Genomic DNA, 20,785 nt, shown 5'->3' on the forward strand with positions numbered 1-20,785 from the left:
ATCTATCTATCTATCTATCTAGAATTTCCCCTCAGGGATCAATAAAGTATCTATCTATCTATCTATCTATCTATCTATCTATCTATCTATCTATCTATCTATCTATCTATCTATCTATCTATCTATCTATCTATCTAGAATTTCCCCTCAGGGATCAATAAAGTATCTATCTATCTATCTATCTATCTATCTATCTATCTATCTATCTATCTATCTATCTATCTATCTATCTAGAATTTCCCCTCAGGGATCAATAAAGTATCTATCTATCTATCTATCTATCTATCTATCTATCTATCTATCTATCTATCTATCTATCTATCTATCTATCTAGATTTTCCCCTCTGGGATCAATAAAATATCTATCTATCTATCTATCTATCTAGAATTTCCCCTCGGGGATCAATAAAGTATCTATCTATCTATCTATCTATCTATCTATCTATCTATCTATCTATCTATCTATCTATCTATCTATCTATCTATCTATCTATCTATCTATCTATCTATTTTGAACTGAATTACTGAATAAAAGTAACTGGAGAGCTGAAGTGTCTCCTGTGCCTGTTTGCCTTCATCCAGCGCCTGTTGCCTGTTTTCTTTCACAGGGGAGTTTAGTGGATTGGTTGTCAGGATGCCCTGAGCATAATAAACAAAATGTGGAATCACTTGTTCCCACGATGCACTTCTTCAAATCTTTCCATCAGGATGCATTGTTACACCCCAGCCAGCCAGCCAGCCAGCCAATCAGCCGTAGCTGTAAACGGTGCACATGACCCTTTTTATGTGGGTCTTGTGTTAACAATGAAAGCTTAAGGTGAATTTAGCTCAGTCTGCCTGTGATTCATTTATGCCACGTTATTGATTGAACGTGCACATGTGGTTTCTTCCAGTGTGCAGAGGTTCACACACAGACACACACACACTCGTGAAGCATCAAAGCGTAAAGATGGGATAAGAAACTGGAGGTGTAATTGTAGCCAGTTGCTGCTTTCATTAAAAATCAGCAATAAAACAGGAGTGCGACAGTAGAGTGGTGTGAGATTTCACACTCTTATCTGTGACTATCTCGTCTCATCAGCACTGATCCTGTAGATACTGCGGCGTTTTGTAGCGGCTGAGGGTCTGGTGTTGCTCTGATCTGGAGACTGCAGGTCCAGCGTGTGTGTGCTGAATACTGATGGAGGCGGAGCAGCGAGGTGAGGAGAGCAAATAGCCGGGAACCGCTCGCACATGAAGAGGAGTTACATGATTTAAGAAACCTCATTTCACATATCGCTACACTCACACACACACATACACACACATTTTTGTACATATTCTCGCTGTTGTGTGTGCAGACACATGTAATTGTATTATATTCTAGCTGTTCAGCTGTAAGTACCGGTGTTTCCTCTAATGTGTTCCAGTTATTTTATGACTTCCTTATTTTTAGGCTCATCAGAATAACCACCTCATGGATGGTTTTAGCCAATAAATTGCCCCAGAAATAATTGTAATTAAAGGTTTTTAACAAATTGTTTTAGACCACTGATATAGCAATTGTAATACAGAAACATAATAATGCATTTACACATGAATAAGCTGAGGTGGGAGGAGAGAGAAAATTAGAATATTATATAAGAGCAATATTATATAAGCTGACAACTTTAATGGAGATACAGATTTCATTTTCCAGCAGGACTTGGCACACTGCCCACACTGCCAAAAGTACCAATTGGTCTTATATAATATTCTAATTTTCTGGTATACTGAATTTTGGAGTTTCATTGGCTGGAAGCCATAATCATAATCAACAATAAAAGAAATAAACGCTTAAAATAGATCACTCTGTTTGTACTACATCTACATAATATATGAGTTTTACATTTTTTTAAACTAAATTACTGAAATATAGTAACTGGCGAGCTGAAATACCCCATGTGCTGAGTGCTGAGGTGGGAGGAGACCAAGGTGGGAGGCCAAAGGCCCTACAGTAAAGTCTATTTACCTGGCGGCCATATTCGCAGAGCCTCTGAACAAGACAGAACAAAACCCTGATCTCTATGAATGAGGAAAGATCAAAATACTCTAAACCCAAAAGGTTAGATGATCGTGTAATCAATAATGCAAAAAAAATATCCTTTTTTTGTGGTTTGTTATGGCTACTGCGATTTTGCTGATCTCCAAATTGAGAAGGGGCTTGTTGCAAAGTAAGCAGCAAGCTGATTGGCTGTCTGGACATAGGTCTAGACATTATCCATAAAGGAAAGCCACGGTGAGTGTTATGAGAACACTCATTCCCTACACACTGGTAACATTCCTTTTTAAATACCGTATTTTTGCAATATAAGGCGCACCAGATTATGAAGCACACTATCACATTACACACTAATTACATAAAAGAAATAAAGTGTTCAGCATCATTTATCTTGCCTGGTATGCTAACAGCTGGGATTAGCAGTGTTTGAGTGGGTTAGCCACAATGCTATCAGTTGAGGTTATAAGGGTTTGAGTTGCTAACAGGCACAGCATGGTTTGGAATGGGTTCAACATCACTTCTAATGCTTGGTATCAGTTGACTAGCTCTTTACAAATTGGCTGTTTTCCAGCTGAAAGATACAAGCTTTACAGGGCAAGGATAGTAACATTAACTTAGTTAACGTAGCAACTTGCCGTCTTTTTCTGTGTGAATTTCAACGTTTATGTGAACAATTGTGGCTCTCTGTGTGTTTTAATTTAAAAGATTACTTGGAAAATGATGTATGGGGCATTAAGATGGGCTGCGAAATTTCAATGGTTCATGGAATCATTCAGCCATTGGCGTAGGAACCGGGAGGGATATCAGAAACAGATTTGTCCCCCCAAAAAATGATATCACAGAAAAGCAGAAATTGTTTTAAAATACTAAAAACTAAAATCTTAAAACTTTTATTTTGAAAGCGTGCCGAAATCTGCACCCCTGCCATGAAAAGCACTCCCTTTTGGGGGAGCGTTTCTAATTAGTTAGCTAAAGCAATTATATATTCTTTTACCAAGAAGACATACATGCATACATGCTGCCGTGAGGGGGTGCTTTTCATGGCAGGAGTGCAGATTTAGGCACTACAATGGTGCCAAATTCAGCACCCCCGCCAGGAAAAGCACCCCCTCCCGGGAGAGGCTGCAGGTGACATTTCTTTTTCCTTATTTATTACTTATTACTTATTTATTAGTCAGTGTTCTAAGTTAGCTTAGAAAAGTATCTTTTATATTTCCATTTTCTAAGTAAAGTCAAAGCCAAGAAGACGTGGGTAAAGTTGCTGGATTTAACTAATGATAAAGAGAATTATTAACTGATTAACTGTAATTCTGCAAATGTTGTTCTAAGTCACTAAAGGTTGGGCTTTAATTCATTTTAGCAAATGTGTCCCCCCAAATGTCAAACCCGCTCCAAAGCCTTCATGCACGCAGCGCCTTCTTTTCCACTGATACTGGCTCTGGGATCTGTTGATTCAAATTAAAAGCCCTCTGCAGAGTTTTGTAACTGTGATTTAAAATTCTGTAGCAGCGGCCAAATGTGCTGCAAAATATATGTAGCAGAAACACAGCTTTAATATAATTTTACTAATTAAACTAATTAGAAAACTGCAAGAATTAGTGTTATTATTAATGAATTGCTCAGTGAGCATGCAGTGAGCGATTGTGAGATTCTGCCAGCAGTAGGAGTTAGATCAGATTACTGAACATGATCAGATTTGGGTGGTTTATGCTTGTAATCAGGGCTAAGAGGAACGTGTACATGCGCACACGCACTAATGCGCCACAGTCATATAAGCCTTTTTGTGCCAGCTGTGCCCTCAGACTGATAATGACATTAGCAATGCAAGCTGGGTTTCCAGTTTCCCTCTCTCTCTATCTCTTTCTTTCTCTCTCTCTTTCTGTATCTCTATAAATATGTTCACATACACTGTTGCCTGGCCAGAAAAAAAGTCACCGCCAATAGATTCACTGTGGCATTGTTCCAATAAGCTTCTGTAATGTCACAAGATATATTTCAATCCAGTGTTGCTGGATTCATTATTCACCAAGATCTTGCAGCAGCATTGATGATGGTAGAGTCTGACCACTGCACAAAGCCTCTCTTCTCCATCCAGCACATCCCAAAGATTCTCAATGAGGTTAAGATCTGAACTCTGTGGTGAACTCTCTCTCAATCCATGTGTGAAAATGATGATCTCATGCTCCCTGAACCCTAAACTCTTTCACAATTCCAGCCCCATGAATCCTGACATTGTCATCTTGGAATATGTTTGTGTTCATCAGGGAAGAAAAAATCCATTGATGGAATAAGCTAGTCTATATTCAGTATATTCAGGTAGTCAGCTGACCTCATTCTTTCAGCACATACTGTTGCTGAACCTAAACCTGCAGACCAACTGCAGCATTAACTCCACATCATTTGCTTCCATCATTTCTAGGTAGCGTTTTTTTTTTTGGCCAGGCAGCGTACATACACAAAATGAATGTAGACATGTAACAAAATACTATTTTTGTGAATAATAAATAGTACGATTACTACTAGCATGTCTCTCTTTTATTATTTAAAGAAGCTTTATTATGATTACTGACAAGTATTGCCATATCATTACAAAAATAACAACAGCAAAAAAAATTCAATAAAACAAAAGCAACAATTACTACAAAATAATGGCAACAGTAGTAAATATAAACATTTTATGTACATATTTTAATATATACACACAATTATTTACTAAATAGAAAATAGGGATAGTGGTGTATGGTGAGGTATGATGAGTTTGGTGGGGTAAATTTGGGTGGTAAGCGACGTGCCCCTTCCCGGAATTATTTTTAAAAAGTGTTTTTAATAATTTTAGATCGGTTGTTTAAACCTTTCTGTTATTTTTTCTCATATTGTTACATTTCTGACAATATTCTCTCTCTCTCTCCCTCTCTCTCTTTCTCAGGAGATGTGATGCGTGTATGGCCTCCTCGTCACTAATCCAGGAAGTGAAGCAGGCAGCTGATTGGCTGAGTGGTCTCTGAGGTCAGTGGTTTGCGGGTCATAAATAAGGATGTAATCTGCTTGTGGGGTGATCTTCATCTTGCAGCTGTTTCTTCTGGCAGTGTGTGTGTGTGTGTGTGTGGTGTGTGTGTATGATGTGTGAGGATCTGTATTGTGATTTAGTGAATAGTTTAGTGAACATGCTGCAGAGGTATATAAATATATATATATAAATATGATCAAATCTTCAGCCTCTATCTGATCCAAGTGCTTTAATAGTGAACAAATACATAGTGCCCCAGTAGGAGGACATTGCCCCCACTTTGAATACCTCTGCCTGTCACAATATATATATTTTTTGTAGACAATATCTCTGCCCAGAAATTATTGTGATAAACAATATTATTGGCATTTTAATACAATTTAAATGCCACTGATATGATGAGAATAAAATAGCATAACTAAGCAATTTATCTATACCAGGTTTTTTATTAATCATAGTTTAATAAACACTATCTATATGGAGTCACGATTATTGAAGCATTGGTTATTTAGCATGACTGGCTAAAGTACTGTTCACTGTCATAGACCACATCACCATTATCAAATATTATTGAGGATGTGTCCATTTATTGTCCGATAAGTCGATGATGAAATTATCGTAACAGACCTGCAGTTAGACCTCCCAGTTAGTTCCTTTTTAACACTGCAGTCAACTCACTTTCTCTCTCTCTCTCTCTCTCTCTCTCTCTCTCTCTCTCTTTCTCTTTCTCTCTCTTTCTCTTTCTCTTTCTCTCTCTTTCTCTCTCTCTTTCTCTCTCTCTCTCTCTCTCTCTCTCTTTCTCTTTCTCTCTCTCTCTCTCTCTCTCTCTCTCTCTCTCTCTCTCTCTCTCTCTCTCTCTCTCTCTCTCTCTCTCTCTCTCTCTTAGCCTCAGCAAGGCTGTATATTATGATCAGGCAGTACTCAGACATGCACAGATGCAAGTTATAGATTTTATTAAATAAAGCCACAGGACAAGAGAGTCAAAACAAGGAAGGTCAAGACCAGTAAACAATAGCTAGACAAGAAACAGCAAAAAGGGCAAGGCAAAAATCAGAGTCAAGAAAAATAAAAACTACATCACAACAGAACAATAGAATAATGCTTTGTAGAGAGGAAACCCTGTAATACTCAGCAAGGGTGTGAGAAAAGTGAGGGGTTTAAATACAGCTGTGGACAGGTGTTCAGAATTCAGGTGATTGGCTTTCTGGAAGAGCCTTGTGCAGTGTCATGTGATCAAGTAAATGACACACTGGCTATGTTTACATGCAAAGTTTTTTACTGTATCTCCAATCAGAGTGAATTCATTCCGATTCTAGAATCTGAGGTGTTTATATGAACAATTTTTCCAATAGTTCCAATAGTAAACTCCGTTTATATGAATGAGACAAGTAATCAGATCAAACCCGAAAAGACTCTGAAAAGACTTTTAACAGACTGAAGTCCGACACCCTCTCACATCTAAAGACTCGTCACAGACTTTTTACTCACAGGCTAAGATTTTACAAAGACTTGGGGATCACTAACTGCATGACTGCAACTAGATTCTTTCTGAGATTATTTCCCATCATGCTTCTGGTGGAGTTTACATAAAAACATATTACATATTAAGTTACAAATAATACGTTGTCAATACTGGCATTTGTTTTTTTGAGATCCACAACATTTGTCCCCATTAACAGATTAGTTAAGGTTTTAGTTCTTGATATTTTTTCATAGAATATATTTTGTGTTCAGCTCTGATTATAATCTTCTTTTCCCTCTTTTTTTTGCTACAGTCTTGGATAACAAAGAGTCACAGTTTCGCTGCAGTATATTTGACTTTGTTTTAGACACTGTTGAATGTGAATGGTTAGTTGGCATTAAAAGCTAAAAGCTAATTGCAAATAAAAGCATTGTTGTAGCTGCTAACCGCTAATGTTGCCACATTTATTAGTTCAGATAAGGCTTATTTTTTTAAGATAATAAAAAAAAAAAGCACAGGTTATAGTACAGGGCTGACTATAAAAATGCTCTAAACTGATAATACTGACAATGTTAATGTCTGTTAAGATTTAAAAGCCCAACATGTCTTTAAAAAGGGGATCACTACAGGAAATAGACCATACTATTGCTGCATGGGGATGTAAGAAAGTACTGATGTATCACAATATTCTGTTTCGCAATACATTATTGATGTATAATTAATAGTTTACATGTAAAAATTGGTGTCAGAAGTTTTTTTATTTATTGTGTTGTGTTTAAACCCCTCCCACTAGACTGGCAGTGTTGTACCATGCCTTCAGATTCCAATATGCTTTACTTTTACCCAGATTATTTACATATGTAGATTTTCATCCTTAAATCTGAATATTGCAACACAATATATTACAGTATATTGAATTATAACCTCGCATTGTGATACACACCATTTCAGCAGGTTCTTGCCAGTTCACAACCCTAAACTACAGGTCTTTTCCTAAATATAGGTATTAATAAGTGCTCATTATGTTTGTTGAATAAAAAATGTGCTGTAAAAAAATGAACTGGGAATTGGTCCAGCTCTAAGCTTTTATTTCCTGGGGCGTCTGGCTTTTGTCAGCGTTCTTTCCCTTTATTCTTCTGTCTGTGAATGAAATACACTTGCTCTGGTCTTCTGTGTATATTCACTTCTCCTCACCTCCTAATAAGGACACAAATGAGCACTGTGCAGGTCACACAATACTCTTTATACTCTGTTAACAAGTGCACACACACACACACACACACACACACACACACTGATACATTACATTACATTACATTACATTTGGCAGACGCTTTTGTCCAAAGCGACTTACAATAGTGAAGTACAAAAGTAATAGAAGTCTAAAGGTAAAACATCTTTAGATAGGGCTTAAAGGAGGTCGAAGGGAAATAATAGGATAGAGGAGTGAAGGAGGGGAAGAAGGAAATGGGGTTAGAAGTAGTTAGTGGGTTAGAGGTGTTAGGAGAGTAAGTGCTCTTTGAAGAGCTCTGTCTTCAGGAGTTTATTAAAGATAGCGAGAGATTCTCCTGATCTGGTAGTAGAAGGTAGGTAGTTAGAGGTGTTAGGAGAGTAAGTGCTGTTTGAAGAGCTCTGTCTTCAGGAGTCTCTTAAAGATAGTGAGAGATTCTTCTGATCTGGTAGTGGAAGGTAGTTTGTTCCACCATTGTGGAACTCTGTATGAGAACAGTCTGGATTGCTTTGTGTGAATGTTTGTCTGGTAAAGCGAGGCGGCGTTCATTGGAGGAGCGCAGCGGCTGGGAGGTAGTGTAAGTCTTCAGGAGCGAGTGCAGGTAGGAAGGAGCCTGTTCTGTCATCACCTTGTAGGCAATTGTAAGAGTTTTGAATTTGATGCGAGCATCAACTGGTAGCCAATGGAGCTCAATGAGCAGTTGGGTGACATGTGCCTGTTTTGGCTGGTTGAAGACCAGACGTGCTGCTGCGTTCTGGATCATCTGATACACACAATAACTTGATGTATATATACCTGGGTCCTTTTTTTTTGCATATTTTCCAATAGTAGCTAGATTTCTGTGATTTGATGAAATTTAAAATGATCTATAGTCTGTTTTTTTGCTTTAAACAAATCAACATTCATGTTTTCTTATTTCACAAAGAAGTAAATCCACCAAGCAGTTTATTAGGAACACTTTTACGTTCACTCATTATTCAGTTATCCTTTCAGCCAGCTGTGTGACAGCAGAGCTTTGGATTGTGCTTAAAGCAGCCATTAGAAAGGAACATGGAAAATATCTCAGTGATTTTGAGCAAGGTATGATTTAAAGTCTGCTTTAACCCTGTACAATTTTGGAGAGCAGAAATATAGCACATCAATGTCAAAAGTCGGGTTCAAAATATCATTCTCGAACTTAATTTTTCCTCTCTGGTGTTTTTTCCTCTCGAAATTCACAGTTCTTCTCCCACGCCATGCAAATTATCTGCGGTTGCTGTTTTTGCTCGAGTGAGTTTTTTGCACTCAGTTTTGACAGGGGTGGTTTTGACTGTCTGGGGGTGGGGTCAGAGTCACCTCCCTCAGCGAATGCTATTGGCTGATATCTCCAGGGTTTGTGATGGACCACCTACTTCCAAGAGCTGGAGAAAGAAGGACAGCAGGAGATTTAGCTAATTAGCTAGTTAGCTATGCTAAAATCCAAACAACCAGCTCTCTGGCACTGTTAGCTTGAGTTTAGTGCCCAGAGTGACCGGCTCTCTCATTCAGCGCCTGGACAGTGTGGCACAAAACCCAGGGAGACAGAGCCGGAGAGTGGGTTGTTTGGATGTTAGCGTAGCCAGCTAGCTAACTCTCCTGCTGTCCTTCTTTCTCCGCCCTCCTTCGGCTCTTGGAGGTAGGCAGTCTGACACAAACCTTGAAGATATCAGCCAATAGCATTCACTAAAGGAGGTGACCCTGACCCCGCTCCCAAACTGTCAAAACCACCCCTTTCAAAATCTGAGAAGGAGGAGAGGATAACTGTGGATTAAATAAAATAACAAAAAATAAAATAAATAAGGAAATAATAAGGAAAATGAAGTTTGAGGGCAGGTCATTATGTTCTGTTGCAAATCTAATACATTTCTTGTATTTTTTTAAATATCTCAGTTAGGGTTGTGCCATATCATATTGTATGCTATAATAAAATGTAATTAAATTATTTTTTTTTTTTTTGCAGTAGTAGTGTATTCTTAATTTTTTGCAATACATATTGAGTATTATTATTATTCTACAGCTCAACAGCTCAACCCAAAACACATACTTTGATTACTTCTGTATTATATTAATGTGCATTTTCTGTGCAGAGTGTGTGGTTTGGGCGGCATCGCTGTTTTCACTTTTTGTCGCCTCAATTGCCCCAACAGCTCCACTAGCCTCAGTCACTACAACCCTTCTGTTATTTTTCATCTCTCTTTTTTCTGTATTATTTTTTTTATTAATTTATTTTAATTCTTCTCCTCAATCTCCTCAAAGACCAATTGCCCAACCCACTTAATTAGGAATCACTAGCTATGCCTCCAACACTAGGAGGGTAAAAACCAGCACATGCCTCCTCTGATACATTTTCCAACTTCTGCTGCTGCAACATCATTGGGTAGTCAGTGTGCTCGGAGGAGAGCGCCGGATCCCCAGCTCTGATACATCAGCTAACAGATGCCTGTGCTGAACAACACTAAACTAGAAGTGATGAGGGGAGAGAGCGCCACCTACTGTACCCACCCAGAGAGAGTATGACTTGAACTGTGCTCTCTCTTGGATTCCGGATGCTGATGGCCAAGCAGCTTAATTATTTTAACCATATTCACTAGTACATAACACAAAGAGCCTTTTTCATAGTTATATTTTTCAGGTTTTCTCTCTCTCTCTCTTTTTCTCGGTCCACTGTTGTAACTTTGCTCTGCTTGCTGTAAGCTGTTGTTTTGTCCTCCGCTCCTCTGCCCCCTCTTTTACTATTTCTGTTTCATTCTGTCTCTCCCTCTAGGGATCTTCCCATCCTAAGTGGACATAACTCTCCATCCTAAGCCAAACCGTACTGATTGCCTCCTTTTCATTTACTTTCTTCCTCGTTTCCTTCTTTTTTCCATCTAGTTCTCTTCCCCCAGGCAAGACATAATGAGGTTTTATTTCAGGACACAGCAGATTTAGGGGGTATGACTCTTTATGATGCTGTTTGGAATGTCCTGTAGCGTATTCTGTCCTCTCACTGTCTGTCATGGTTATTTTATGCTGCTTCTTATTTTTTTCTTCATATGTAAACAGTACAGTATAGGAGTGTCAGGTTGGGGCGGGGGAAATTCTTAGATGCATCGCGATTCGAATGTTGACAGTTGTGAATCAATTCATGAATGACAAAAATCGATTTAGACATGCCAAAAAATAGCTATGCATTTTGTGTAACGAGCACACATTTTTGCCTCATAGTTGTTCTTTTAGCTGCCTCTTAATTGTTTTCCTGTGTTACATTTACAATATCAAAAGTCAAAAAAGAAGAAAATACATTAAATAGAAAGAGGGCGCCGAGTGGTCCAGCGGTCTAAAGCGCTGCCACTATGAGCGGGAGGTCGCAGGTTCGAACCCCCGCTCATGCAGCTTTGCCATCAAGCTGCCGGCGCTCAGAGGGAGCACAATTGGCTCTGCTCCCTCTGGGGTTGGTAGATGGCGCTCTCTCCCCATCACACTTAAGGTGGCGCTGGGCGGCACCAGGCGTCTGTGAGCGGATGTATCGGAACCTGGCCGCTGTGCTTTCCTCTGAGCGCGCTAGCTGCTCAGGCAATGATTCATCAGCAGCAGATCGAAAAAAGGGGTGATTGACTTCACACGTGTCGGAGGAGGCGTGTGCTCGTCTGCATCCTCCAAGGGTCACGGGTGTCACCGGTGATGGGGACGCACAAAGGGGTGGGACAATTGGATATCCAAATTGGGAGAAAATGGGGAAAAAATCAGAAAAAAAATATTATTTTAAAATTATAAAAAAAAAAAAAAAGAAATAGAAAGAGGTTTGCCCAACTTCTTGGCTGGTACTGTATATTGTAGAATAAATGGATAGTGTTATTATTGAGACAGGCCTAGTTACAATAGTAATAGATATACAAATGTCTTACTGGGTTTAAAGCTCACCTTCCGTCGTTTTTTCTTTTTTTTTTCTTTCATTTTTCTAGTTGTGGTCTCTAGTATGAATGAATGACATGTGAGCCGTTTTTGTAAAAAAAAAGTGCTCAGGTGTCTCTGTATAGCTCTTTTTTAATGGACTGTTTTAGGGGTGTGTCCAAAATGACCGGATTCCAGCTTTGCTCATGAATATTCATACATGCAAACAGCATGCAAATATCTCTCCTCTGATTGGCTAGGAGCACTGCGACGCCCCTCCCACCTCCTAACTGATGAGCGGTGATGTTGCGTCGCTTCAGCTCCGCCTCTGGGAGTTTCTCGAGCCAAGGTGGGCTGGTCTGTGAGTTTCTGCCTACGTAGGCAGAAAGATAATTCAAAATTCACCCGTTTTTCGGAGGGGGGAGGGGGGATTTCTTTGCTTAGCTCCTGCAGACAATGGGGGCTGCAAAACAGTTTAATGTGCAGGTGTACACATTCAACTCGGAGAGACCTACTGTATTCCACAAAAAACAAGAAAAATCGGATTTTCGCGGAAGGTGAGCTTTAAATATCTTTATATCATCACCTTGTTCTTTTTTAATTTTCCATTAAAATCAAATGTAGGACCTTACAGAATGTGATGTTTCAGGTGATGTTGGACTCTTGGCCTGAATGCACTCTGGCTGCTCTTGCCCTGTATTTGTTTTTGCATATAAATATGGAATGACGTTTTGGCCGAAACCTCCATATATTCTCATCTGCTGTACGGAGGCTCTCCGGCTGCAGGATTCAGCTGCGCTTGCAGGACCTGATTGCTGGTGTAATGGCTGAATGAGGAATGTGTCTGACGGCCTGACGGGTGATGGAGGATGTGATTACCGGAGGCCGGAACGGCGGCTTGCCTGCTTTAATAGGAGCGCCTCGGTAATGGGAGGGCGATCCAGTAATGGAGGTATAATATCAGAATAGCTCTCGCCTCTTAATTATACACAGAGGTTACAGCTGGAGTGTGATGGATGGAGCGGAGAAATGGAGGGAGAAGGATAAAAAGGGGACGGCGGGATTTTGGAGGAGAGAATAAGCGAGATAGAGAGAGAGAGAGAGAGAGAGATTTATGAGAGGCGTGCTGCCCTGAGGTTCTGGTGTCCAGTTCTGTTCCTTGGTCGAGAGCGACATGCAAATGAATGGCGTGGACTGTAGTTACTGGTGACCTCAGCATGCACGCTCACTAACAAGGCCAGCAGCGATCTGCAGAACTGCACATTAATCTCTCTGTTTATTTCTCATTTATTTTTCTTCTCAGTCACTTCCTTCCATAGTGATAGTCACTGACCGACGCCGGCCATAACAAAGCTTTATTCATGATTCTTTTAGCTCAGATTGGCCTTGGAACTGTGATGATGGATTCTGACTTGTGAACGTATACATCATACCTGTCTGGAAGTTCCAGGATTTCCCTGCTTATTGGTAGTGACTTCCTGAGGTCAACTAGTTCTATTCCATATCCTGCTGATGTCCTTTATGATGACACACCTTCAATTAAATTCAGTGTTTTTTTATTATTTTATGTTAAAATGTTCTGCATTGTAGTAGGACTGCAGCCAGGGCCGGAGTGTGCCCCTTTTTCAGCCTGGGAGTTTCATGCCCGAATCCGGCCCACTTTTTCCATGGAGCAGGAATTTGAATAAATAAAACAGCAGCTAGATCTTACACTGCCTTTTTATTGCATATAAGTTCAAGTATATGTTGGTAAGTTAACAGAACACCCTTCACTTAAACATGTTTCATTTAAATTTAAATCAGATAAAGTAACAAGCCCCGACCTCCCCCCTCCCCCTGCAGAACTCGCAACCTGATTGGCCGACAGAGTCGGCCGACACACATTTGATCAGACGTGACTTTAAGCTTTCCGTCCATGTAAATTATATACGGGTAGCTGTATATACGGGAAATTGTGTTACAGCGGATTAAAATAGATTAAGATTTTTATGGCTCAAATTTCTTCAAGCACTGTTTGGATATAAATGAGGATTACTAGATACTGGTTTGTTGGATCTGCTGGTTTGTGGAGCAGAGTTTGAGGCTGGAGTGTGAGGTGAGCGGGGGGGGAGGGGTCTGGGTGTGTGAGTGCGTGTCCTGAAGTGACCCTCAGATGATCAAAGAAGCAAAGCCAGATATTAAATATTAATTATGACATATTTCTGGCCCGTCGGTGGGCCAGGACGTGTTAAGAGGTTAATGATGTGAATTGGGCTCTACAAAATAAACTACACTAAGTCGACATTGCAAACATTGCGCAATAGCTGACAATTCAAGATTATTTCCATATCTCTGTTTACCGGCTGCAACTAGAGTCTGTCCTCTGGAAAACAAGTTTGTCCATCTTCTTTCTTTTTTTAATCTGGCCTTTTCGGCTCCACCTGGCCTCTTTTTACCTCCATCACAGCCGACTGACGCTGCGTGCTATTCTGTTGCTACATTTAATTTTATCGCTCCAGAAAAGACTACTCGTGGACGCAACCAACTCAAACATTTGGGAGGGGAGAACTAGATGGTTAAACCCATCTAATCTACTGCTAAGTAGGGGCAGTGCTGTCAGCTGAATAGAGAATGCATACGTAGCTGAATGGAAATTAATGCAAGAATAAGATTAGATAAGGGGCAGATAAGTGTCAAATTTATTTTTTCCGTCCAACCGGCCCAAACTCGAGATTGACATGAGCCGGCCCATCGGGAATCCTCCCGAGTCTCCCGATTAGCCACTCCAGGCCTGACTGAAGCTATCGATTATTTTAGCATGAAAAATCGATTTGATTAATTGAGTAATCAGATAAAACATAAAATAAAAGATTTCACTTAATAATGAATGACCGATTGGTTTAATTTTTTTTAAAATTCACAACATACATTTCCACATTGCAAACACAAATAGAAATAAATAAAACACAAAATTGCCATAAATACCACAAGTAATAATTTAATAAATTAAGTTAAATTATTTCAACTTAGGATTTCTTGGAAGTATTAAATATAGGGCATTAATCAATAATAAAGGCATAAACATTGGCCTTACGTTGTGCATCTTAGCTAAATTACATAATACAGTAAGTTCATGGCTGTATTTTCTGGCCAGAGTAACTTTAGCTCAGCCTAAATTTAACATGTATTTATTTATAAACTCCACAACGCTGACTTTACTGATTATATAAAACCTGTATTAAGTCTAGAATTTTAGACAGTATTCCTAATAATCAGCTCCACAGTGCTGTCGTTTTCTTAATAAGATATATTAATGTTAATTTAACAAACTTGTTACAAGTTAAATTTGCCTGCTCACTGCTTCAAAAACCTCCACCTCCTCTACCTGATTCCTGTGCGTGGGTGACACAATGCCAAGTGCGCTATTTCACATTAAAAGTCTGCGCTTGCGCGCTGCGTTTTAAAATTAATTAAACGATTCCTCGAGGCACAGAGAATTAATCAATATTTTTTTTTTAATCGAGTAACTCGAATTACTCTAGTAATCATTCCACCTCTACATTGTAGATTTTTTTCTAAAGTCATCCAAACTCTGAAAGTATACCATTTTTGCTTTTTTTTTAGTATATTATATAGACCGTTTCAGAGGAATATTCATGAGCGTAGGAAGTGACGTAGCTGTTCCTATAACACTTCCGTTTAGCGGTAAACAGCGTTCAGAACAGTGGACCTAACTTTTTAATTTAACATGAATGCAAACTTCACCTAATCTGAGAGTCACAAACATTGAAAATCAGGTCAAATTGTTCTTTAAACAAGTAAACTATGGAGGACCAAAAATGACATAAGTATAAATAAATACACATAAATGTATAAATATATAAATAAATAAATGAATAAATAAATATATAAATAAATAAATACACGCACAAATAATTGTATAGGTAAATAAATAAATGAATAAATACATTTCTTATATATATATATATATATATATATATATATATATATATATATATTCATTTATATGTGCATTTACTAATGTCAGCATTTATTTATTTATTCATTTATTTATTTCAACATTTGTTTATTTATTTCAACATTTATTTATTTATACTTATGTCATTTTTGGTCCTCCATAGTAAACACGCCTGCTTTCGTTTTTCACACTGCTAACCTGCCATGCAGTTACAGTGTCCGCTCACAACTCCTCCCTCCTTCTTATCTATAAACCATGCAGAGTACGTGTTGGATAGCATTTGACTTGCTCCAACCTCACCATACACTATAGTGATGCTTCTCTACTACAGGAACAAATATTCCCAACTTTTCCACTGAGAAAGTAATTATATGCGTCCAAACTGTGGTGCGCTTTCAACAAGGTAGTGATCACACCTGGGTGGGTCACCTCTGGCAAGCGTTTTAAATCAGAGGAAAAAACTTCCATCTTAAATCCGTATCAAAAAGATCAGGAGAAGAGGTTTGATCAGTTTTTACTAACACTATAGCGTGTTTGTTCTGTGTTCGGGAGCGAAATATGCGCTCTCATTTTGACAGCTGTATACTTGAAAATAGCGCCACCAGAAGCGTCGAAGGAACAGACATGTGCAGTAGCTTTGTTGTTGTTTTCCTCATTGAAACGGTCTATATTTATCAAAGTAGCACCTCTTGTTTAGATGATCAGTTTTGAACATCTCCGCTGTTTTTTTTCAGTCAGTTTTATGAGGTCGAGTCTACTGGAATTCAGGCTTTCAGTTAACAGCTGTGCTGAACTCATCAAGAGTTAATTACTTGAATTTCTTGTCTCTTAATGTGTTTGAGAGCATCAGTTGTAAAGTAGTGAAGAGGTAGAGTTAGAGGTATACAGTGAATAGCTCTATTTGAGTAATGCTCTAATCCAGATTATGAGAATCAAGGACCACTCAACTAAATAAAGAAAAAAAAAACTACTTTAATAAATGAAAGTCAGTCAATCAAAAACAGTTCAAGATACATTTTTTAACAGTATCCTAAAGTGCAGTTGCAAAGACCATCAAAAACATTATGATGAAACTGGCTCTCATCAGGGCCACCCCAGGACAGGAAGAACAAGAGTTTCCTCTGTTGTACAGGATAAGTTCATCAGAGTTACCAGCCTTAGAAAAGAGCAAGTTAAACAGCTCCTCAGATAAGAACCAAACCTACGATGTATTTTGGTTGTTTAGCACTTGTTTAACAGTTTACTACATATGGTTGATACAGTAGATATGTTTATATAAACACAGAAGTGTAATGGTACAGGGGCCACTGGTTGGTGTATAAAGTCGTACAGATAATACACAGTATTTGCACACTTTTTTTAAACTACAGGCTGCACCCCAGGGGGCGCTATACCTCACTAGATAGAACCACTAGATTGTAACCTGCACAACTGTGTTGTTAATAGTCTTTACTCTGCTTCCTTCACAAGACACATTAGTTTTACATGTTTTAGAAATGTGATTTTAACACCAAAACAGGGGAACTATTTAGCACTACGACCAGATTTCAACACTGGCTTTACTAGGATTCTGTCAACATCTAGCATTTAAACAAGGATCTACAGGTTCCTGTGATTTTTTGTGTAGTGCTGTGGCAACTGATGAGACATGGATCATGTGATTGGACCACATAGATTTAGAGCAATGTCTAAATAGCAGGCAACACAAGGGAGGGAGGGAGTACACAAGAGGCCAATTTATAGAGTTGTATTTAACGCCACTCTGTTCTGGAACAGCCAGCAATTTCTTAATATTGTGTAAAATGAGCAGAATAGCCGAGTCTGAAAGCAGATTCTCCCTCAGTGGCCCTTCCTGTGAACACTGTGATCTCTATACAACATCAACATCTAATACAATCAGACTTCAGCCAGGTCCAGCTGGCATTACAATCCATGATACAGGGACTACGATTTAGTATGTTTTAGGTGATTGATGGATAGATGGTTAGATGGATTGGTAGATGGGTGGGTAGATGGGTAGGTAGAGGGGTAGATGGATAGAAGGATGGATGGATTGGTAGATGTGTGGTTAGATGGGTAGATATCTGGGTGGGTAGGTGGATGAACTGATAAAGGGATGGAATGGATGGATGGAATAATGGGTAGATGGTAGGTGGATAAGTAGATGTATGGTGGGTAGATAGATTGGAAGATGGATGGGTAGATAGATACATGGTGGATGGATGGGTAAATAGATGGGTAGGCTGATGGATTTGTAGATGGGTGGATGGGTGGGTAGATAGATTGTAGGTGGCTGGGTAGATAGATTGGTAGATAGATGGGTAGGGGGATGAATTGGTACCTTGTATGGATTGGTAGATGGATGGGTGGGTAGATTAGTAGGTGGATGAATAGATAGATGGGTAGGTGGATGGACTGGTAGCTGGGTGGGTGGGTAGGTGGGTGGGTAGATGGATGGATGGACAGATTAGAATCAGGTTAGAATAATAAGTAGGTAAATAGGTAGATGGGTGGGTGGGTAAATATATGGTAGGTAGATAGGTACATAGATGGTTTGGTGGATAGATTGGTAGATGGGTGGGTGGGTAGATGGGTATTGATGGATGGATGGATGGATGCATGGATGGATGCATAGGTTAATGAGTGGGTAGATGGTAGATTGATGGATGGATGGGTAGGTATAATGGTAGATAGATGGAATTGTGAGTATCAGTCCTGTGTAAATGAAGCTGGTTCTGATCCAGTGCATTATAGGCAACCAGGGGCAATTAACATTTAAACCTACTGTCTCCAGAATTGTACTGTAAACTGTGCGAAATAAAGAAAATCTGTGAACTCTGCTGGCCTGAGGCTGTTTTTCTAGCCTAGCGCTGAGCATGCTAAGTGTAAACATTATATTTTTAGTGGGTGTGGAAGCTTTCAAGAGCGTAGCTGCTGCTGCTGCAGTTTTTACAGCTGGGCTGTAATCTGCTGACACTCCCGGTTAGGATATATGGAAGACTGGTCCTGCACTCTTAAGCCCTGGGTACACTGCAGGACTTTTTAACTGGTAGCAGATTAGAACCAGACTGTCAATCTTTCACTTATATCTACAGTTTTTGTTCGGATTTTTATAAAATATGAATTTAAATTTGAATTTAAAATATGTACATATAAATAAATAAATAACTAGGTAACTAGGTACCATACACCACACGACTCCAAGCTGCTGCTGAACCAAACTGAACACTGCCTGATGGTATGAGATAGATGGGTAGATAGATGGGTAAATAAATGGGTGGGTAGATAGTTGGGTAGGTAAAGGGGTAGATGGATGAATGGCTTAGTAGATGGGTGGGTAGATTGATGGTTGGGTAGATAGATGGGTAGGTAGAGGGGTAGCTGGATGAATGGCTTAGTAGATGGGTGGGTAGATTGCTGGTTGGGTAGATAGATGGGTAGGTAGAGGGGTAGATGGATGAATGGCTTGGTAGATAGGTGGGTAGATAGATGAGTGAGTAGGTAGATAGATGGATAGATAGATGTGTGGGTGGATAGATGGGTAGGTAGAGGGGTAGATGGATGAATGGCTTAGTAGCATTGAAAACTGCCAGAGCTGCAGGTCAGTCCTCAGTGCTCATTCTGCTGGACCTCTCGGGCGCATTTGACACAGTCAACCATGACTTCCTCCTAACTATACTCTCAAACATGGGGATCGCAGACAATGTGCTGTCATGGTTCAGATCGTACCTCACTGGGCGCTCGTTCAAGGCGTCGTGGCAAGGACAGCTGTCCTCAGCCCGCTCCTTATCCACTGGGGTTCCCCAAGGTTCGGTACTGGGACCCCTTCTCTTCTCCATATACACCACCTCTCTTGGTCAGGTTATCCGCTCACACGGATTTTCCTACCATTGCTTTGCTGATGACACCCAGCTATACCTGTCGTTCTCACCTGAAGATCACTCAATCTCTGCACGGATTTTGCAGTGTCTCTCTGACATATCCTCATGGATGAGGGAGCATCACCTTCAATTAAATCTCTCAAAGACTGAACTTCTGGTTATACCAGCAAAACCATCTTTTCAACACAAATTCTCTATAAGTATCGACTCTCTCTCTCTCTCACCGACAAAGGTTGCTAGGAACCTGGGTGTTATGGTTGATGACCAACTCTCCTTCACGCACCATGTGGCCTCAGTTGCTCGGTCCTGCCGCTTTGCGCTCTATAACATCCGAAAAATTAGACCGTTCTTGACGCAACAGGCCACCCAACTCCTGGTACAAGCGGTCGTCATCTCACGCCTCGACTACTGCAATGCCCTGCTAACTGGCCTCCCGGCCTGTGTAGTAAAACCACTCCAGATGATCCAGAACGCAGCAGCACGTCTGGTCTTCAACCAGCCAAAACGGGCACATGTCACCCCGCTGCTCATTGAGCTCCATTGGCTACCAGTTGATGCTCGCATCAAATTCAAAACTCTTACAATCGCCTACAAGGTGATGACAGAACAGAACAGCTCCTTCCTACCTGCACTCGCTCCTGAAGGCTTACGCTACCTCCCGGCCGCTGCGCTCCTCCAGCGAACGTCGCCTCGCTTTGCCAAACATTCACACAAAGCAATCCAGACTGTTCTCATACAGAGTTCCCCAATGGTGGAACACATTACCCTCCACTACCAGATCAGGAGAATCTCTTGCTATCTTTAATAAACTCCTGAAGACAGAGCTCTTCAAAGAGCACTTACTCTCTTAACACCTCTAACACACTAACTACTTCTAACCTCATTTCCTTCTTCCTCTCCTTCACTCCTCTATCCTATTATTCCCCTTTGTCCTACTTTTATCCCTATCCAAAGATGTTTTACCTTTAAACTTATTTTACATTGTACTTGACTATTGTAAGTCGCTTTGGACAAAAGCGTCTGCCAAATGTAATGTAATGTAATGTAATGTAGATGGGTGGGTAGATAGATGGATAGATAGATGTGTGGGTGGATAGATGGGTAGGTAGAGGGGTAGATGGATGAATGGCTTAGTAGATGGGTGGGTAGATAGTTGGGTAGGTAGAGGGGTAGATGGATGAATGGCTTGGTAGATGGGTGAGTAGATAGATGGGTGAGTAGGTAGACAGATGGATAGATAGATATGTGGGTGGATAGATGGGTAGGTAGAGGGGTAGATGGATGAATGGCTTGGTAGATAGGTGGGTAGATAGATGGGTGAGTAGGTAGATAGATGAA

The 20,785-nt window shown here is 40.0% G+C and overlaps 2 protein-coding genes across 5 annotated transcripts in view; one reads left to right on the forward strand and one right to left on the reverse strand.

The window, feature by feature from the left end:
• wdfy1 (WD repeat and FYVE domain containing 1) overlaps positions 1–20,785 on the reverse strand; it is a 1,176,431-nt gene that overhangs the window by 634,394 nt on the left and 521,252 nt on the right. The gene's annotated exons all lie outside the window — the stretch shown is intronic.
• The window catches only part of slc8a2b (solute carrier family 8 member 2b), a 295,419-nt gene that overhangs the window by 86,086 nt on the left and 188,548 nt on the right, over positions 1–20,785 (forward strand). Inside the window, exon 2 of the mRNA XM_049467028.1 lies at positions 4,947–5,026. The gene's annotated coding sequence lies outside the window, so the exon portion shown is untranslated. The remainder of the gene's footprint in view (positions 1–4,946; positions 5,027–20,785) is intronic.

The sequence above is a fragment of the Astyanax mexicanus genome, chromosome 18, assembly GCF_023375975.1.
Source record: "Astyanax mexicanus isolate ESR-SI-001 chromosome 18, AstMex3_surface, whole genome shotgun sequence".
In the NCBI taxonomy this organism is placed as follows: domain Eukaryota; kingdom Metazoa; phylum Chordata; class Actinopteri; order Characiformes; family Acestrorhamphidae; genus Astyanax; species Astyanax mexicanus.